This window comes from Perca flavescens, chromosome 2 (genome assembly GCF_004354835.1).
Source record: "Perca flavescens isolate YP-PL-M2 chromosome 2, PFLA_1.0, whole genome shotgun sequence".
Lineage (NCBI taxonomy): Eukaryota > Metazoa > Chordata > Actinopteri > Perciformes > Percidae > Perca > Perca flavescens.
Genome location: NC_041332.1, coordinates 10,276,769 through 10,294,827, shown reverse-complemented (window position 1 = coordinate 10,294,827; position 18,059 = coordinate 10,276,769). Strand labels below are relative to the sequence as shown.

General features: G+C 43.7%; 1 protein-coding gene across 1 annotated transcript in view; it reads right to left on the bottom strand.

Annotated features, from left to right (window-relative positions):
• The window catches only part of mgat3b (beta-1,4-mannosyl-glycoprotein 4-beta-N-acetylglucosaminyltransferase b), a 65,886-nt gene extending 48,053 nt beyond the window's left edge, over positions 1-17,833 (bottom strand). Inside the window, exon 1 of the mRNA XM_028566256.1 lies at positions 17,029-17,833. The gene's annotated coding sequence lies outside the window, so the exon portion shown is untranslated. The remainder of the gene's footprint in view (positions 1-17,028) is intronic.
• Positions 17,834-18,059: the final 226 nt, after the last annotated feature.

The window sequence follows — 18,059 nt, the reverse complement described above, 5'->3', positions numbered from 1 at the left end:
GTTTGTGTGCTGCTGCGCATCCCTGTGTGTGTAACAAGCATAGTGTGCACACTGTGCACGAGCCTAGGCTCATTTTACTAATTTGCTGTTCAAATAACAATGAAATGCTGCCTTATTGACTTTAGACCAGGTTTTTGTTGGTCAATGGCGCGATCACTTCCCGCTGCCTCAAGATAGCAATACGCCAAGAATGCATCTGAACATACCTCCCTGTAAGACCGGCACCCATGGGCGCACAGATGGGCGCAGGTGCATTTGCTATTTAGACCACGTGGGCGCTGGACGGGAAACTGACAACTGCGTCGGTCTTAGACTAGTAAAGACACTTGCGTCTGGCTTTGCGCTGCGCCGGGTGCGAGATAGGGCCCTATGTCCAAAGCATAATTGTGTTATGTCAGAGAAGCTGATAGAAATTGTATTAGTGTTTCTAGTATTTAGTCATAGACCAAAGTTATTAACATTTAGACATGATGATTGCGCAAGATTAAAAGTCAGGAAATCAACAAGGTGAATACAAAGAATCCAGAGGAGAGTATTTGTCCCAAATTTCATGTCAATTCATCCAAAAGTTGTCAAGATATTTCACCCAAGACAAAAAAAATGTCAACTCATTCTGTGTGAATCATCAATGCCAGTAAGACATGTCATGGATATCAATCCAGTAGTTCTTAAATATTTTTAGTCTGGAACAAAGTGGTGGACCAACCAACCTGCTGACCAACATTGCTAAGATGGCTAATGAAAATAACAGGATAGAAATTTCTCATTATTTCTTAACAATCACTTTCGAAACTCCCTCCACATTCTTAAAAATAGAAAACTTGCACACCAACACGTGACTGAAGCCCCAATCTGTCATCGCATCACACAACTCATCATCTGTCTCTGTTAGCTCACAGGTGGAAAATGATTTTATAGCTTGTAAGCCTAAAGGTGAACTGCAGCACATAAAAAATGTGTGCTGTCTCTATATAACATTGCTCTGTAATTGCTAGCCACTGCAGTTTTTCTCTGTGGTCATGGGAATGTTGAAGGCCTCGATTGGCCAGAAAAGGTCAGACATTGTGAGAGTGCCGTTAGTAAAACAAAGAAGCATATTCTTCTCTAGCAATATTTAGAATTTGCTGTGGAAACGGTAAGAGCTGAATTAACAGACTTGCATGGAAAACGTCATTTGATGCCATGTTAATCCACTAGAATTTAAAATATGGCTGCAACAAAAGACATACGTCTGGACTCCACTGTGTGTTTAAAAGTGTCAGATGCATGTGGAGACAAACTGAAGGCTAATGTGGACAGAGAACAAGACTGCCGTTCATCCCAGTACAGTGCTTATCATTATATATGTGTGTGTGTGTGTGTGTGTGTGTGTGTGTGTGTGTGTGTGTGTGTGTGTGTGTGTGTGTGTGGGCACGCGTGCGTGTTTGTTGGGCATTGGCACGAAGATAGTGCTGTTGGAACACAATGAAGTGCATTCAACTCTACAGCCACCTCCTGTCTCTAGAACACACACACATACACACACACAAACATAATCCTCAATAAAGCCATCTTTGAATGTCATTACATTGATGTAATGCCATCGAGCAAATGTGACGACAGGACGGCTTGTCAGCCAGTGAATTATAGTAACTACGGACCTTTATCATGTAAAGTCAGTGCACCGCGACGTGCTTTATGAAAGCTGTTCATTGTGTTGCATGTTAAACTCACACAGGGCAACCTAATGGCCCTTAAAGCTCATCAGTGATGGATGATAATACATAAATACCCATGTTCACATATTAAAAAAGCACAATATAGATACGAGCCGCAGCGTTAGGGCTGTAATCCCCTGTGACAGCATTATATATGGTTATATTACTTTCTGTGTGTGTAATAAGAGTGTAAATTGACGAGCAGAGACCGGCTTTTCATGTGGAAGACTTCCATGAGGAAAACGGATAAAGTCAATATGTTTCACATGGAACGCTTGCATGAAAAGGTTTAAGTCAATATAATGCTCGACACTCAACTGACAAGCACTAGAGGACAAGAGTTTAAAAAAGGCTGCAACCCAAAAAGTCAAAGTATCCCTTTCAAGGTTGAGCTGTTGTCATAAGTACATTTCCAAAAATAAGACGATTCTAACCTCAGGGGTCAACAGTGTCTCTGTATTTCTTATTTCCCAAACATTTTCAGATGATTTATAGCCACAGTAGGAAACAATATTTAAGGTACTTCTCTTCCACAGCAGCAGTCATTTTGTCAGAGTGGGCAGCATTTGTCATATGCTAAATTTCTTTTTGGCGGCCCACTCGAATATATTTGCTACCACCCACTTAGATTTTTTGTGTTATTGTATTGCCGGCTGACTGAGATTTCTGTGGCAGTGGTGCATTAGTGTGCATTAATACTGGGACATACCAGAAACGAGACTATAGGTTCAAAACCTAGTATATGTCTGGACCGCGTATGGTCAATATGCTTAACTGTGGCCAACTACAGGGATAGTCAGCAGTGGTGTCTATAATGTTAACATATGTATTAAATGTTCATCTGTAATAATGCTGAGTGATAAATGGTATTTTCAATTTTGATTGTCATCACGATTTGAACATTTGTGATAAACACATCGCAAAAGACTACTTGTAACAGGCCCTCTGAAGGCTGTGCCATTTATTTTATTTTTCAAGTATTCATTTCCCTTGAAAGACCCATTTTTTTTAGGGTATGGGTCACAGCAAAGACGCAGCGACGGATATTATCCAACATTCACAAACAAAAAGTGTGTGCTAACCTGAAGTGGTCTACTTTCTCTATACTCGTCAGTGTACAAAAGTCGCATGCAGCAATGTCTTTGTTTAAGTAAACACAATATCACCTGTACACATTGTTAGTAGGGATCACACCACACAAAATCTTCGGTTCCTCACAGATAAAGGTGTGTACGACTGACCCGTACGACCTCTCATTCAGCTGTTAAATGTAAGCTGGCTGGTGTGTGTTGTGTGTGTGTGTGTGTGTGTGACCTAGATGCTACAGAAACACACACTGTCCCAAATACACCTGATCTCTCACATGGCCTTTCTTTACACTCCCGCCTCCTGCCATATAATAGTTACAGCTCAGTCACACCTATTCAGCCCTAGACTGTCTTCCAGGTATCCACAACAGAGATACAATGCTAATGGGTGCGGTGTCTGCTTACAACCTTTAGAGAACAATGAACGAGCGGACTGAAAGGTCGAGCTGAAACACTCGGTGTTCAGTATTTGACTACGAGGCAGAGGAGAACAGGAAGGTGTGCTGCTCTTAAATGGGCCTTATTGTCATGCTGACAATACATAGGATTCCTAAAATCCTAACCAAGTGTCACAACATATTTGCTAGGGTTGGGACAATATGCTTTTCTCCCGATTTGATTCTTTCACAAGACATTGGTGCTGATTCCATTTGTATTGCGATTTTCATTTGTTGCGATTCTAGACGTATTGCGATTGCATAGTATTGCATAGATTTTCCTTCTTTAACAAAACAAAAGTTGAATAATACGCTTCTAGAGGCAATATATCAGGAGACATTTCTAAAAACTAATTGTTTTGTAAGAAGAATGCACATCATTTTGTAAAGAAGTACATGACATGTATTTTCTGCATTTTCTGCTTTCGGTCAGAAAATGGATAAGATGTAGTCGCCGTCAGAGGTATGGCTGTGTACGGAATTCAAGACATTTTATGCACCGACCAAATTGCCTCTAAAGTACCGAGTATCAAAAAATGCCTCGTCATTTAATACAAAAGATAAGGAGTAAATCTCGTCAGAGTCAGTGAGCCAATAAGCATGCAGCATGCTTCTATCAAGACCTAATAATGTTTGTGATTGGCTGTCTAATGTTACATGTTGTAGAGACACGCTGGAAAAACTCTACGTTACACAGAGACGGGCTCACGTAGTAGGAGCTGAAAAATAAATTAAAAGATTTGCGCTGTAATGTGCAATGCTGTATGTAATTTATTTTTGTTTAAAAAGTATAATTTACGAACCGGAATCAAAGTCACGGTATTGGGTATCAGTACCGGTATAAACATTTTTAAACAATACCCAGCCCTAGTCAGCGGTACCATATGAACAAAAAATATTTAGGTGAATTATTGGTAAAAAAAAAAAAATTGATTCTAGGGAAAATAATCGCTTTTAAAAATGGTCGCAAAAACAAACATGCTACATGCAATTTTTGATTTCTTTCCACCCGTAATATTTACTGATTGATAATCATAACCAACTACAGAATCAGGTCCACTGTATCCAAATTCCTGATACTGTACATGTGAGTCAGACATTTGCCTGCATCAGAATCGGCATTTGGGAAATAAAATACATTTGGCTGTCAAACTTCCTCTGTGTGTGTGTGTGTGTGTGTGTGTGTGTGTGTGTGTGTGTGTGTGTGTTGGTGCATGTAACTCGTCCCTGTCTTGCTAGCTCTCTAAGTTCCCCAATAACGTCTCTCTCCAACATCCTGCATGGAGCACAACATTGCCTGAAATCTTGACATAGCGTTGGTGCTATAAATACAGTAGCAGCTGTGCATACTGGTCATGTGAGGACACCGTTTTTTTCTTGCTGTTGATGGAAATAAAGAACGAGAAAAGCATACAGCTGATGTTTGGTATGTCAACATACCATTATGGCCAACTTTGAGGTGAGGAAAAACATACATGTTAATGACTGAGTTATGAAAACAGAACTACGCCTATGCTTGGCTCAAGGGCTGCAAATATTGATTTGTCAGTCTGGTATTATGTTAATATCCGAATAACAATCTATGACGGTGTGTCCTGGTAACCTAGGGCAGTGGTGGTTTCCAAAGTGGGGTCTGGGATCCCCCAGGGGTCCTTGAGGGGGTTCCCTAGTAAAAGGGAGAATGTTTTATTTTCACTATAATGCCGACCATAAGAAACACAATAACGGAACGTATGACTATTTTGATCATGGGTTGCATACACTTTCTGTCATAAACCATCTAAAAGAAAAAACCCTATCAGGCAGGGTAAAATCTTATCAAATGGGGGTCCTTGGGAACCACTAGCCTAGCGTATAAAGAAGCTGCCCTGATATACATCCCTGTTTCAAGTCTCGTTGGCGACCCCCTCTCCCTCCCCCATCATTTTCTGTCAGCTCTCTGTACACACTGTGCACTGAAGGAAAAAAGTGCCCCCAAAATACTAAGTAAATGTTGGGTAAGAGTGAAAAATGTTTGTCACAATATCCCAAGCCCAGCCCAAGGTAACATTTAGTTTAATCCAACCAACAGCCAAGACCCCGAAAGAATTCAATGTACAGTAATATTAAACAGAAAAAAAAGGCAGCAAATCCTCCCATTTGCCAATGTTTTTTTTGCCAAACAAAGAATCAATTATCAGATTTTTCGTCTGATCAATTATCTGATAAATCGACTTATCGTTTTCCGGCACCCGAACAGTTCTGCCTTTGTCCAAATGCATTGTGTGCATTCACAGAGCTTTATGCGTCTGGCCTGAAGGCTCCATGTGGAAGTGGCCCAGGAATACAAAGCACCGCACTGCTATCAAGGCTTTCCTCCTGGCTGCAGCCTGCTGGCGGGCAGGCAGGAGTTTGGGGATGCACGGCGAATAAACAGTGTAATCAAGTGGGAGCGACTCCACCGAGATTCAACAAGGAGAACAGTAGGATGGACCACACACGCATACACAAATACACACACGCACTAATTCACAGAATTCTACTTTTAGATCCAGCAGCAGAGTCTTTCTGGAGGGACCACAATGAAAGAAGCCTAAAAGAGGGGCTTTCCTGGGCAAACTGAGGTGAAGCAGAGCTTTTCCAATTTCTGCAGCCTCCAGAGGCAGTGTGTGCGTGCGTTCGTGCGTGCGCGCATGCGTGTTAAGCACTGGGCCACTTTCCCAGATGAGATTCTCTGCTTGCAGGATAATCCTGATGAAAATGTCTTTGCTCTTCCTCTCCCTTTCATTCTCTCCATCCGTCCGTCCGTCCATCCGTCCGTCCGTCCGTCCGTCAGCAGACAAACAGTTGGCTGGCCGCCCTCGCTCTTCCTCCCGAACGTTTGTTCCGGTCTCACCTCCCTCGCACTGCCAGTGAGGCACTCCTCATTGACGTAGATATCTCTCAACAGCCGAAAAAGAACAGTGATGCGATGACTGTGTGTCATTATCGTTCTTACGCGATGAGCCGAATCGGCGAGCCGCTTTTTTGTTTAAAAATGAATCATAATCACGCCCCCAACCTTCTTCTTTGTCTTCTGTCTGTAGCTTCTACCTTGGCCTTCATTGATCTTTCCAGATTCTTTTTTCCTCTTTTTCCTGCTCACCCTTTTTTTTTCCTCTAGCACGTACTTGAGTGCATGTTATGAAAGACTTAATGCTGGGGAAATGACAAGAATCTCTCTCACAAACCCTCCCTTTGTTCAGCGCTGACATCATACGCTGTTACATTTTGATTTTTAACACCTCGTTGGATTTGACAAGTTTAAAACAGTAAGGGTGAGCATTGTGTGCTATTTTAACATTTTTAACATATATTCATTTTTATTTAGAGTCACTTCAGGATACGCTGCAGGCTCGCAGGAGGCAATAAAACACAAGTGTGTTAGTGTGTGTTGCATGGAAACAACCTTCAAGACAACAACGGTTGCACATAAAAAATAAAAAAAACACAAAAGTGAAATAACCTTCTCAGTGGTCAGTATTATCTTCTGTAATGTCACACTGACCCCACCCCCACTCTGCACCATGGAATGCCATGCTCCTAGCTTTCTTAGCTACACGCTGTTTCATTGTGTACTGTAACAACACAGCTGCAGATAAAAAATCAACTTAATTATGATACTGGATACTGTGAGGCAATATCTGAACTGTTATCACTGGAACGTACAATCCGGTAATTCCAATGACGTCTATATATGTATTCGTCCATTCTGGCTAGTAGGGGTTAAAATAAAGTCACAGTGCAATACTGCTGAAACATTGGTATGTGTCAAGTGGCCGTCTTAAATTCAGCCCACTTTCAACCGAGATGTATCGACGTCTTTTGACCTAAAAATCTGCAAAACTGTACTATACACACATACTTTCCTTTCTTGAACGTTTCGTCCTGCGTTACACAAAACTCAAACCATCTGGTTCCCCGCACAGACTAAACACACAAAGAAATATCTACATATTCATCTTTGACCCAGGCATGACTCGTGCTTCATTTCCATCTGGCACACGACACCCTACTACAAGTTGTGAGGCAGCGGTACATTCCGGCACCGTAGCCTCAATAAACACACATGCTGAGTCGAGCACGCGTCAGGTCCACTTTTCCCTTCCTGCTAGGTGGGTCTCCTGAGGTCTCCACGGCAGGATATTACTGTAAGGTGACACTGACGTGACCAAAGAGGGGGATGGAAGGAAGAAAAAAAAAATGGGGGAGAATGGGTGAGAGGGAAAGCAGGGCCTGCAGAGACAGAGACGTCCTCAAGGACAGACAGCTTCTATTTTGGCCTGGTGGTAAACTGGGCTTGGCTGTCTGACAAGAGTACGACACAGTGGCGGTGTGTGTGTGTGTGTGTGTGTATGTGTGTGTGTGTGTGTGTGGAGGAGGGGGGTTGAGGTCATTGAGGGAGAAACGGCCTTATTTAGAAAAGGGGAGCACCTTCCAAACAGCAAGAGGGGGGGGAGGGAGGGAAGGAGGGAGGGAGGGAGAGGAGAGGAGAGGAGAGAGAGAGAGAAAGAGAAAGAGCAAAGGAAGAAAAAGCTTGTGATGCTGGTCTTTCGACAGGCACTCCTGTCCTTGACAAACAGCAGCAGTATGTGGAGTGCTCTCTTCATCCTCCCCAACATAAAGCCCAGCCACACTCAGTTTGACCTGCCAGAACAGAAATCCACACTCCATCACCACAACTGCGGCCCATTCAAGACCCTGCCCGAGAGACGAGAGGGTTTGCATGTGTGTGAGAGAGTATGGAGGGGTTATTGAGTGGGACTAACATCACTGTAAGTCTATGCTTTATGTAGATTACAACAGGGCCAATATCTCACAGTATTCCAACCGATGGGTGCTGTTGCAACATTAGGTGTTTTCACAACCGTTCCCTATCACGGAAATAGTGCACTATATAGCGTGTTGGCCATTTTGTACAGTGGTGGACCAGGCTTTTGTTTATACATGTAAGTCATTTAAGGATAAGCATTTTCCGTGTTTGACACGTTAGTGACCTAGCTTTTGAATGTTTTTAAAGAAGAAAAACTGTATAGGACGTATTATACGTATGTTTGTTTTGGTTTGTTTACGTGACGCTTGGCGTGCCCACTTCCGTCACACAAATATCCGGCGCATCTAATGACGCAACGATATTTAAAAAAAATGTACAGTGTAGTGTCCGAAATCTCGTTTGGTCATTCCCTAGTTCACTATTTAATAAACACTCTAGCTGGAGAGATTGCGTATGTGTGTGAGAGACTGCAGAGGGGTTATTGAGTGGGACTAACAGCATTGTAAGTCTGTGCTTTATGTAGACTACAATAGGGCCAATATCTCACAGTATACGACTGACGGCAGCTGTTGCAACATTGTTTTTCTCAAGCATATTAACCAAAGTCTATCGTTTCTGTGTTGGTCAGCAGACATGATGAGGTCTGTGGGCACCTGTAGGATTTTATGAGAGCCTTGTTAAACTGTTTTTGTCTGAAATGGCTCTGATCGTAATCTTTAAAGGCCGGCACTACAGGCAAGGTCACAGTTAGAACAGAAGATGGTAAATGCTGCTGTAAAAGCATGATCAAATAAAGAGTAAAAAGCACTAACTGTCAGAACCGCTTTCAGTGACTACAGTCAACAACTAACAGACACAAATGGCAGACAAATTCAACGCATAAATTACTTCTTAATAACCAAAGCCTCATTAAATCTCCTCGGCTTAACATAAGAAGTTATAATATTATTATTATGATGACTGACACATGCAAGTTCAGGCTGAATGAAACTACATTTAAATATTTAGCGTGAAGTTTTTTTCTTGGCCTTACATGAAATAGTACGTTGGGATGTGAGAAAAAATGCATTAGATGCGGCTGAAAGCCTGGGAAACAAAATAGTAAATGGTCCCTGATTTCAGATGGGTTTGTCAAACTATATTTAAGTAGCTTACAATATTGAATGTTCTTCACATGACGATGAACAACTGTAATTTCCACTGATCTGACGAGAAAAATAGAAAAACTGACCTCAGGGTCCACTTACTGATACGAAGATAGATGTGTGTGAAAGCTCGGGGGGGAAAAAAAGCTAAAAAATTGGACTTCTCTAAGTATTCTAAGAAATGATTCTGACAAAAACAAATCCAGCTTTTTATTAGCATTTTGTTTGTTAATTTAGACATTAATTTATCTTAACATATCATTTAAATAATAACCTATAGATATCAATACACAACGCAGCTTTAATAAGGAGAGCTGCAAAGGCTCACTGTGTCATCACGCATCTCTTTCATCAGCTCAGCCTGCCGTCATTCAAAAGTGAAATTAATGACTGGAGTTTCCTAACTAAAACTGGAACTGTCAAGACACACTTCTGACACTTGCATCTTTGTAGTAATTCCTTGCTTAAGGGCACACCTTCCACAGAAACGTGTCCTAGGCTTGTGCAACCCAAACACCAGCTTCACAGTCTGCAGTAACTTGTGAGCTTTCAGAGTCAGAGTAGAACACCAAAGTGCTACCTTTCATGTGCTGAGCTCGGGGATGATATTTTTATCTCTGTAGCTTATCGGGTGATAGCAGGTTAGTAGAGATGGAGAAATCTTGACTGACTAAAAAGGGCTCTGAACCTTCTAGAGCCAAAGGCTCAGAACCTGTGTTGCGTTTTCTCGTTTTTTTAAACGCAACGCAGGATCCGCAGCATGCCCGTGCATGGGGTATGGCATCAATTTGATTTGATTCCAATTCCGATTTTTCCTTTTTCAATTTCGGTTGTTATCGATTTTCCATTACGATTCTTTGAGGGGTGGAGTTGAAACGGGTCACATGCTTATTTCACAGATAAGAGGAATATTTCATTTTTTATTCAATGGTGATTTACAGCTTTACCGGGCTTTTTCAACGTAAAATAAAGCCACACTTTAGAGCGCCGCTTACTGTGCTCCATGGCTGCAACACGACAAGCCTTGGAAGTATGGTGGGCGCTATGAAAACCAAAACTTTGTTACTTGTGTTACATTTGGAACCGATGATCGAATTCTAAACCAGATCTTCCAAACTATTCCAATAAAAAAAAAAGATTGGAATCGTAATTTTTTGAAACGATTCCAAGTGGAAACCAGTTCTCGATGCCCAATCCTAGTTTGCAGAGGGGTAGTCTCACTTTGCCAGACCGTCCTCCAAAGCGCTCTGGAGGAGGGTTTGGTTACTCCACACAGCATTCAGGGATGGGAGGAAAATGTGCTGTGGTTTATTGGCATTTCTTTAAACCAATCACAATCGTCTTGGGCGGTGCTTAGCACTGGAGAAAAGCAGCGGTGCCGCTGCAAAATAGGCTCGGAAGGAAGTTGTTCTGGTGGAATGTGTATATTTAAAAGTTTAAAATGCCAACACAAAGGAAGCCCAAGGCAACGAATATCCGGCCTAAATGAGTGAAATCCAGCGGCAACGGAGCAATCCCCGAAGTGGAACGTCAACGATATAGACTAGCAAAGGGGTGACTGTGATGCAGGATTGGGTACGAAGCATGTGTGTGTACCAGGTGTGTAGGCGGAGAGGAACAGAAATGGCGAACTTCACTGGAAGCCTGATAAGTCCAGAGAAATTATGCTGCGTTCCGTTTGTACTCGGAATTCGGAATTTCCGAGTTCTAAGTCGGATACGAGCCTGACTTGGGAAGTCGGAGAACCTCACATTTACCCTCCGAGCAAGCCAACCTCGAAATCCAACATGGCTGCTCCATGCATCGACAGTAGTGAAAAGCTCTGGTAATATACAGCTCATTAGCACTTATGTCTTATTCGCGCGCCATTAAATCAGTCTTAAACGCAGCACTGTCCAACTTCTATCTGTGGACATGGCTGTTTGTATGCACAAAAAACAGCCTAATGCGTTGTTATCAGCTGGTATTGCTAACAATGGCTAACCTGGATAAAGCTAACCCCTCAGTGAAACGCAAGTTTTTTTTTAATAGAATGCTATCAACTCGGGTGTGACGTCACTCCCAGTTCCGGCTTCCAGACTCCAGAGGTAAAATGGAGCGCACTATTACTGCGCATTGGAAAGTGTGCAGAAAGAGATGTCAAAAAAAGGAAAGCGATGTATGCCTGTGTGTCTGATTCTCTCTCCAGGAATAGTGTGAGCACAGCCAGGAGCCTAGCGGTGTGTGTGTGTGTGTGTGTGTGTGTGTGTGTGTGTGTGTGTGTGTGTATGTGTGTGTGTGACTCTGTGTGGGTCTACAGATGCCAGATCAGAGGTGGAACACAGCTTAATTCCCCCAGCAACAGCGGCAGGATGTGCTCGGCTGTATGTAACCTGTTTGTGGGGTTAGCATGGCGCTGTTTGGACATCCTGGAGCCCACGTGAACCGCAGAAATTACACACACACACACACACACACACACACACACACACACACACACACACACACACACACACACACACAGTGATAATGATGCACACAGAGACTGGTTCTACTGTATGATCCAGGTCAACAGGGTAAAAAACAACAGGCGATGAGGTGCCAGGAGAAGAAATCTAAAGAGAAAACACTCTTGTTGCTGTGCATTTCTTTTTTCTCTCCTTTCACTCTCTCCGCTGAGCTATGTCTTGTAATTACTTCCGCGCTCACCAGGGTGTTTGTCTCTGTGTCTCAGAGCTGAAAACATCCCTTTGTCCCACTGACTTCCAGTGGAATAAAGAGTGTATTAATGCCAAAGACCTCCCCGGGCAGGAAGTAACACTAGCTGCTGGGACAAACATGGTCTCCCGCATCATTCAGCTTCACTCAACCTTTGCTATAATTTCTCTTTTCTATTTTCTTTTACTGTGGAGACACAGGTAATGTAGAAATACTGTACAGTAACATCAATGCTTCACATTCACTTGATTATTCTGCTGCTGCTCCGTTTAACGCCTACTCAACAGCTACAGCTTAAACAAGTGAATAGAACGGCAATCCATTTGTGTTCATCTACAGCTGCCGCTTGACACTGTCAATCTTCAACTTCAGGAGGCTCCACGAAACGAGCGATATGCAAAATGTGCATCCTGAGAGCAGACTGGTTTCAAAAGTTGAACTGCTAGGCCCAAATGTTTCCTACTTCACTAAAAAGGCCAGTGTCTGTGCGCTAGAGGTTTCAAGTTCCCACATCCCACTTGTTCAGCAGATGAATGTTAAAAACAGCTTTTTGGTGTCAAACTCAGATGTTTGCATGTGGCTTATTTACATCCCCTCTGACCCATTTCCAACATAAGTCATCGATAGCTTAATTTCCTAAAGAAATTTATTTTGGCTATGCAAAACTGTCGTTGCTATCTTTCACTGGTGCAGCATATCAGATGTCCGCATCCATCTGCTTATAACAACAAGCCTGGTTCCGTGGTCATTTCCTGCAGACTTACATTCTCACTTTTTACAGAATGCAATACGTTTGACTTCGAAAAAAAAGACTTCTTTGGATTTTAAACAGCGCGGTTTTCACCTAAATAAACCAAAGGAATACATTTTCAGGTCCCTGAATTAACAGTTTCAGACATTCTTGAACTGATTGCAGCCTTTGGGTTTGAAATCAGTGTGCTACGATTACAAAAGGTTTGACTTCAAACATCTGATTTCCTGGACTAAGTCTGTCAGAAGGGAAAGCCTGCCACACAGGATGCTGTGGAAGAGGAAGAGGCTGCGGATCTCTACGTACCCAGACCACCTCTGGCAATGTTAACCGACAGCCTCTCTGTGTGCCAGCCAAGCCATTTGTTTCGGCCTTGCAACTTGAGTTGCAGGCAGTGAAAAGAGGGAGCAACATAATGAAAAGTGCTGTGTGAGAGGAAGAGAGGAAGAAAGAATTTCCCTCTTTCTGCTCAACATATCCCTGCCTCTGCCGAATTATTTTCAATGGTACTTCACAAATAGATCATTCTATACCTAAAATAAAAAGTATTTTAAAATAAGTAAAGCGATGTAACATGAACAGTCTAGAGTGCGAAAGAACGATAAACAGCAGTTGCTGTTTGTATTTAGCCGCTACAGAGCTCTGGGACGCCGGCTACCAGCGGAAGTTGTTTAGCAGCCAATAGGTGACTGGATTTGGATTAAAGGTCCCATGGCGTGAAAATTTCACTTTATGAGGTTTTTTAACATTAGCTTATGGTCCCCCAGTGGCTAGAAATGGTGATAGGTGTAAACCGAGCCCTGGGTATCCTGCTCTGCCTTTGAGAAAATGAAAGCTCAGATGGGCCGATCTGGAATCTTCTCCTTATGAGCTCATAAGGAGGAAGGTTACCTCTCCTTTCTCTGCTTTGCCCGCCCAGAGAATTTGGCCCACCCATGAGAGAGAGACATCATGGCTTTCAAACAAGCAAAGTGGCAGTTGGTCAAGGCCACACCCCCACCCTCCACCTTGCCCCCCCCTCTCTCCTCCTCAATAGCTACAGACACAGAAATGGCACATCCTAAGGAGAGCTCATTGTGGGACTGGCTCTAGTGGCTGTAGTTCTGCACCAAGGCTGAATTTTGGGAAAGAGACTTCAGATACAGTATTAGGGGACCACTAAGGTCTATATAAAAGAGACTTCAGATACAGTATTAGGGGACCACTAAGGTCTATATAAAAGAGACTTCAGATACAGTATTAGGGGACCACTAAGGTCTATATAAAAGAGACTTCAGATACAGTATTAGGGGACCACTAAGGTCTATATGAAAGCATCTAAAAAGCACCATGTCATGGGACCTTTAAGACATTCCTGAAGAACGAACGAGCGTGGGTGAAAGTATTTTGTTTTCGCCGCAATGTGAACACAGGCTTGAAAGTGCTGTATTTTCCATTGAATATCGAATATCGAAGTGCATATTGAAGTGTTTGGCATGCCTGGCACAATATGCATGGTATTGCAAAGGGGATTTAATTATTTTATGTTTTTTTTTTTTTTGTGCATGATCACAAAACAACAACAACCCCCACCCCCACCATGCCAATAAATTAAATTTCAAATGAAATTGAGAGAGTGTGAGAGAGAGAGAGAGAGAGAGAGAGAGAGAGAGAGAGAGAGGGGGAGAAATCACAGGAGAGCGTTCTTAATCAAATCTGACAAAAGAAGTGAGCTTCAGCTGTGGGGCTCAGGTGGATCTCTGGAGTCCACACGCTCTTTCAAACACATGACTGGATAACATCCCTCCAGCCCACTCGTCTCTCTCTGTTCTCTCTATTTTCACTCTTCAGCCCTTCTATCCAGCCATCGTCTTTACATTTCACTCCATTTATCTCCCCCCTGTTCTGAGCGGCTACCCCTCAACTCTGATGCCCCCAACATACATGTTCAGGTATGGCAACTGTGTTCAATCAGTCTCCAGCTGTGGCATTTAAACCCCAAAGACAGTGGTGGAATGTAACTAAGTACATTTACTCAACTACTGTACTTCAGTACAAATTTGAGGTACTTGTACTTTACTGGAGTCTTTTCATTACTAGTTACTTTACAAATTAAGATTTTTGCACACTGAAACTACTCAACAACATAACGGCCTACAAGTCCAGCTGAGATGATTAGACGTTTAAACACTTAGTTGATTGACAGAACTGTTTGGATCGTTTCCCGAGTACTTTTACTTTTTATGCTTTAGGTACATTTTCCTGACAATACCTACTGTACATACTTTTTACAGTGTATTTTTACAGTGTGGTATTAGTACTTTTACTTAAGTAAAGGATCTGCATACTCGTTCCAACACTGCCCAAACTGCCTTCCTCTTTCTGCAACCCCACACCTTTCCCACACACACACACACACACACAAGCTCACTGCCCTGTCTCTCAGCATCAGCATCACTGTGAATTGAAAAGGCCAGCATCCCCATGAGATGTGGTCTTTGTTGTTGATGTTGTTGTTTTGAAACATGGGGATCTGGGATGTTGGCTTGGGCATCGTTGACCATCTGACGCCACTATGAGATAACCACAGAGAACCAGAACAGCAGTAGTGGGAGTTTGCAGGCCACTGCTTCTGCTAATGCTGCTACAAACAGTGAGGTACTGTATAGACTTCTGCTTTCCCCCCAGGTCAAAATTATTTCCTTCTCTGGTTTCTTTACTGCCTGGCAGGTACCGATCCTGGTCCAAATTTCTGTCCAAACTAGCAAAATAGTGCTGCCATTTCATCAAAAAGATTAAACTCAATCTCAATTCCAGACATGAACTGATCTCCCTCAGATTGGCAAATAATTACATTACTACCCCACATGCATCTTTAAAAGCCTGGATTTATCCTGATGGGAACACACTGAGCATGTTCATCAGTGTTGCCCTGTTTCACACATTCACAGCTGGGAGCAGCCAGCTACAGCTACAGTCTGCTACTGTTGCACCACTGAGCCACTCTAATGGAGTTATTGTTGATTAATTGCCTTGCTCAAGGGCAAAATGTCATGGGAAAGAGGTTCACAGGTTTCACTCCACAGCCAGATTTTTTTCTCCCAGTGTTTCTCCACATTCACAGTCCCCATAACCTCCAAGCTATATACCCCTTCATTCATTTGCTTCATTCATTCATGCTGCATTCATTTGCTAAATTTGCACTTAACTGCCTATCAGGGATTAGTTTAACCCAAGCCCTCATATACTCAAACCCATCTGGATCAATACCTGACCCCTAATCAGCAACCAGGGAGCCGGGCCCGCTCTCCTGGGAGATTGCAAATGGATTGAGCAGGCAACGGTGTCTAGTTTTGGTTTGACTAGATAGGAGATGAAAATGGTTTGTGTCAGCGAGGCTTGCATACAGAAGACGGGCGCCCTGGGCAGGGTGATTCAGATGTGGTGAGGTGACACGTAGCAGGGCTTTCCCGTAGGCTGTAAGATGTAGCAGTGACAATGCTAATCGCTACCATCAGTCCAGGTGTTTGGGGATGGGGGGGGTTTGGTGATGTGCGATAGTGTGAAAATGAAGAACTGGCCTGTAAAACATGGCTAAATTAGCGGACACTTAAAGTACCATAGAATACTATGGATTCAGTCAGGGATGGGCAGCAAAATGGGAATCAAACCCTAAATCCTGGCAGCGTTAGTGCAACATCAATCCACTGGGCCACTAAGAACTCTCAACGATTTGAAGACAAAATTATTTTGAAAGTTATAAGCTTGTTATAAGTCATGCACCGTCCAGGTCGTGGACTCATTACGAGACAATGTTACTACATACGAGAAAGACCCAAGCTAAAAGTTCTGTGGTTATTTTGCATCTCTTTGTAGTTGTTTTTTTTCTCTCTCTTTGGTGTCATTTGTGTCTGGTTGTAGTCATTTTGCGTTTCTTTATGGTCGTGTTGTGTCTCTTTCAGTGACATTTCGCCCTCTGATCGCCTAGGGCCTGTGCCCAGGAGGCCCGTTCAGTAATCCTGGTAAACTGTTTCTGTTTCTTAAAATGAAATTGCACATTTCCAGGACCCCGATAACATCACAGAATAGAATCATATGAGATGGTATGGGCAAAAGTACGCATAAGTAGCAAAAGGCCATCTGTTTCCACCCGTCCACTTCCCCGGGTTGTGAGAGGCAACTTCATCAACCTCTCTCACACACACACACACACACACACACACACACACACACACACACACACACACACACACACACACACAAATACACCCCCTCCTCTACATTGCAGTCTTAGACTGTACGTACAATGGCAGGGCTCTTCACGTCACCAGCCTTCCTGCTCCCCTCCACCCCCTCCCTGCCTAACCTGCATATCCCGGAATTAAAACACACACACACACACACACACACACACACACACAAAGCAGAGCATCTCTTCTTACCCATCTGTGCCTGTGTCGGATGTCTTTCAGAGGTTCATGCTGGATGAGAGCCCTGCTGATCTGGTAGCTTTGCTGCAGAAGCCGCTATGCCATCGCACTGATGATGCTGGAGTCTCCGTGATAACCGGGGGCCGGGGTCTCTCTCTCTCTCTCTCTCTCTATCTATCTGTCTCTCTCTGTGTGCTTCAGCCGGGTTACTCGACAGTCATCTACCCCCCCATACCCCCCACCCCCTCCGGTTTTATCCACCGAATTGGTTGCGCCGATGATCGTCCCGAGCAGGACCTACGGTGGATCCCGTCGCTCGTAGCCTATGGCACAGCCTCCTCGCTTGCCTCCGGTGTTTTAAAATTCTACGATAGACCGAGCAGAGGTTTGTCCACAAAAAAAAAAAAAAAAAAAAAAAAAAGAGATTAAAATCAAGAAGAAAAAAAAAAATCCGGGCTGCTTTGGTTGCGCGAAGGGATGAGCTAACGGCGCAGAAAAGGGATGGAGATGGAGAGATGAGGAGGGACACGGGGGTCGGCGGTGGAGAGGGTGGTCGCCGCTTTCTGCCCGTCCTACTCGCCGTTTTCTGTCGTATTTACGATCCGCTGGCGCCTCCTCCCTCTGTCTTTTTCTATCTCCCTCGCCGTGATGCGTCTTCCTCGCTTTACGTCCTGCGCGCTGCGCTCTGCGCCCGGTGTGACGCCTTTTCCGCTCATAAGAAAATAAGACCCCCCCTCCTGCTGCTGCTGCTGCCCTATTCTCGTTTACTTCTTCATCAGCTTCCCTTTCGATCAGACATGAAAGGAGGAGGTGGTGGTGGTGGTGGTGGATATGCGAGTGTGTTTTTTGGGGGCAAGTGAAGGCAGTGGAAGGAGGAGCCCCCGCGAGAAGAGAGCTCCTCCCCCGTTATGCTGTTTATCAGCGGAAGACGGGGGGCGCTTATCATGTAGAAGGGAGATATAAAGGAGGAAATGTGACAGGGAGAGGTGGGAGAGGAGAAAGGGTACGGACGGCTGGTGCTGGACTTGTGCAGAGAAGACTGT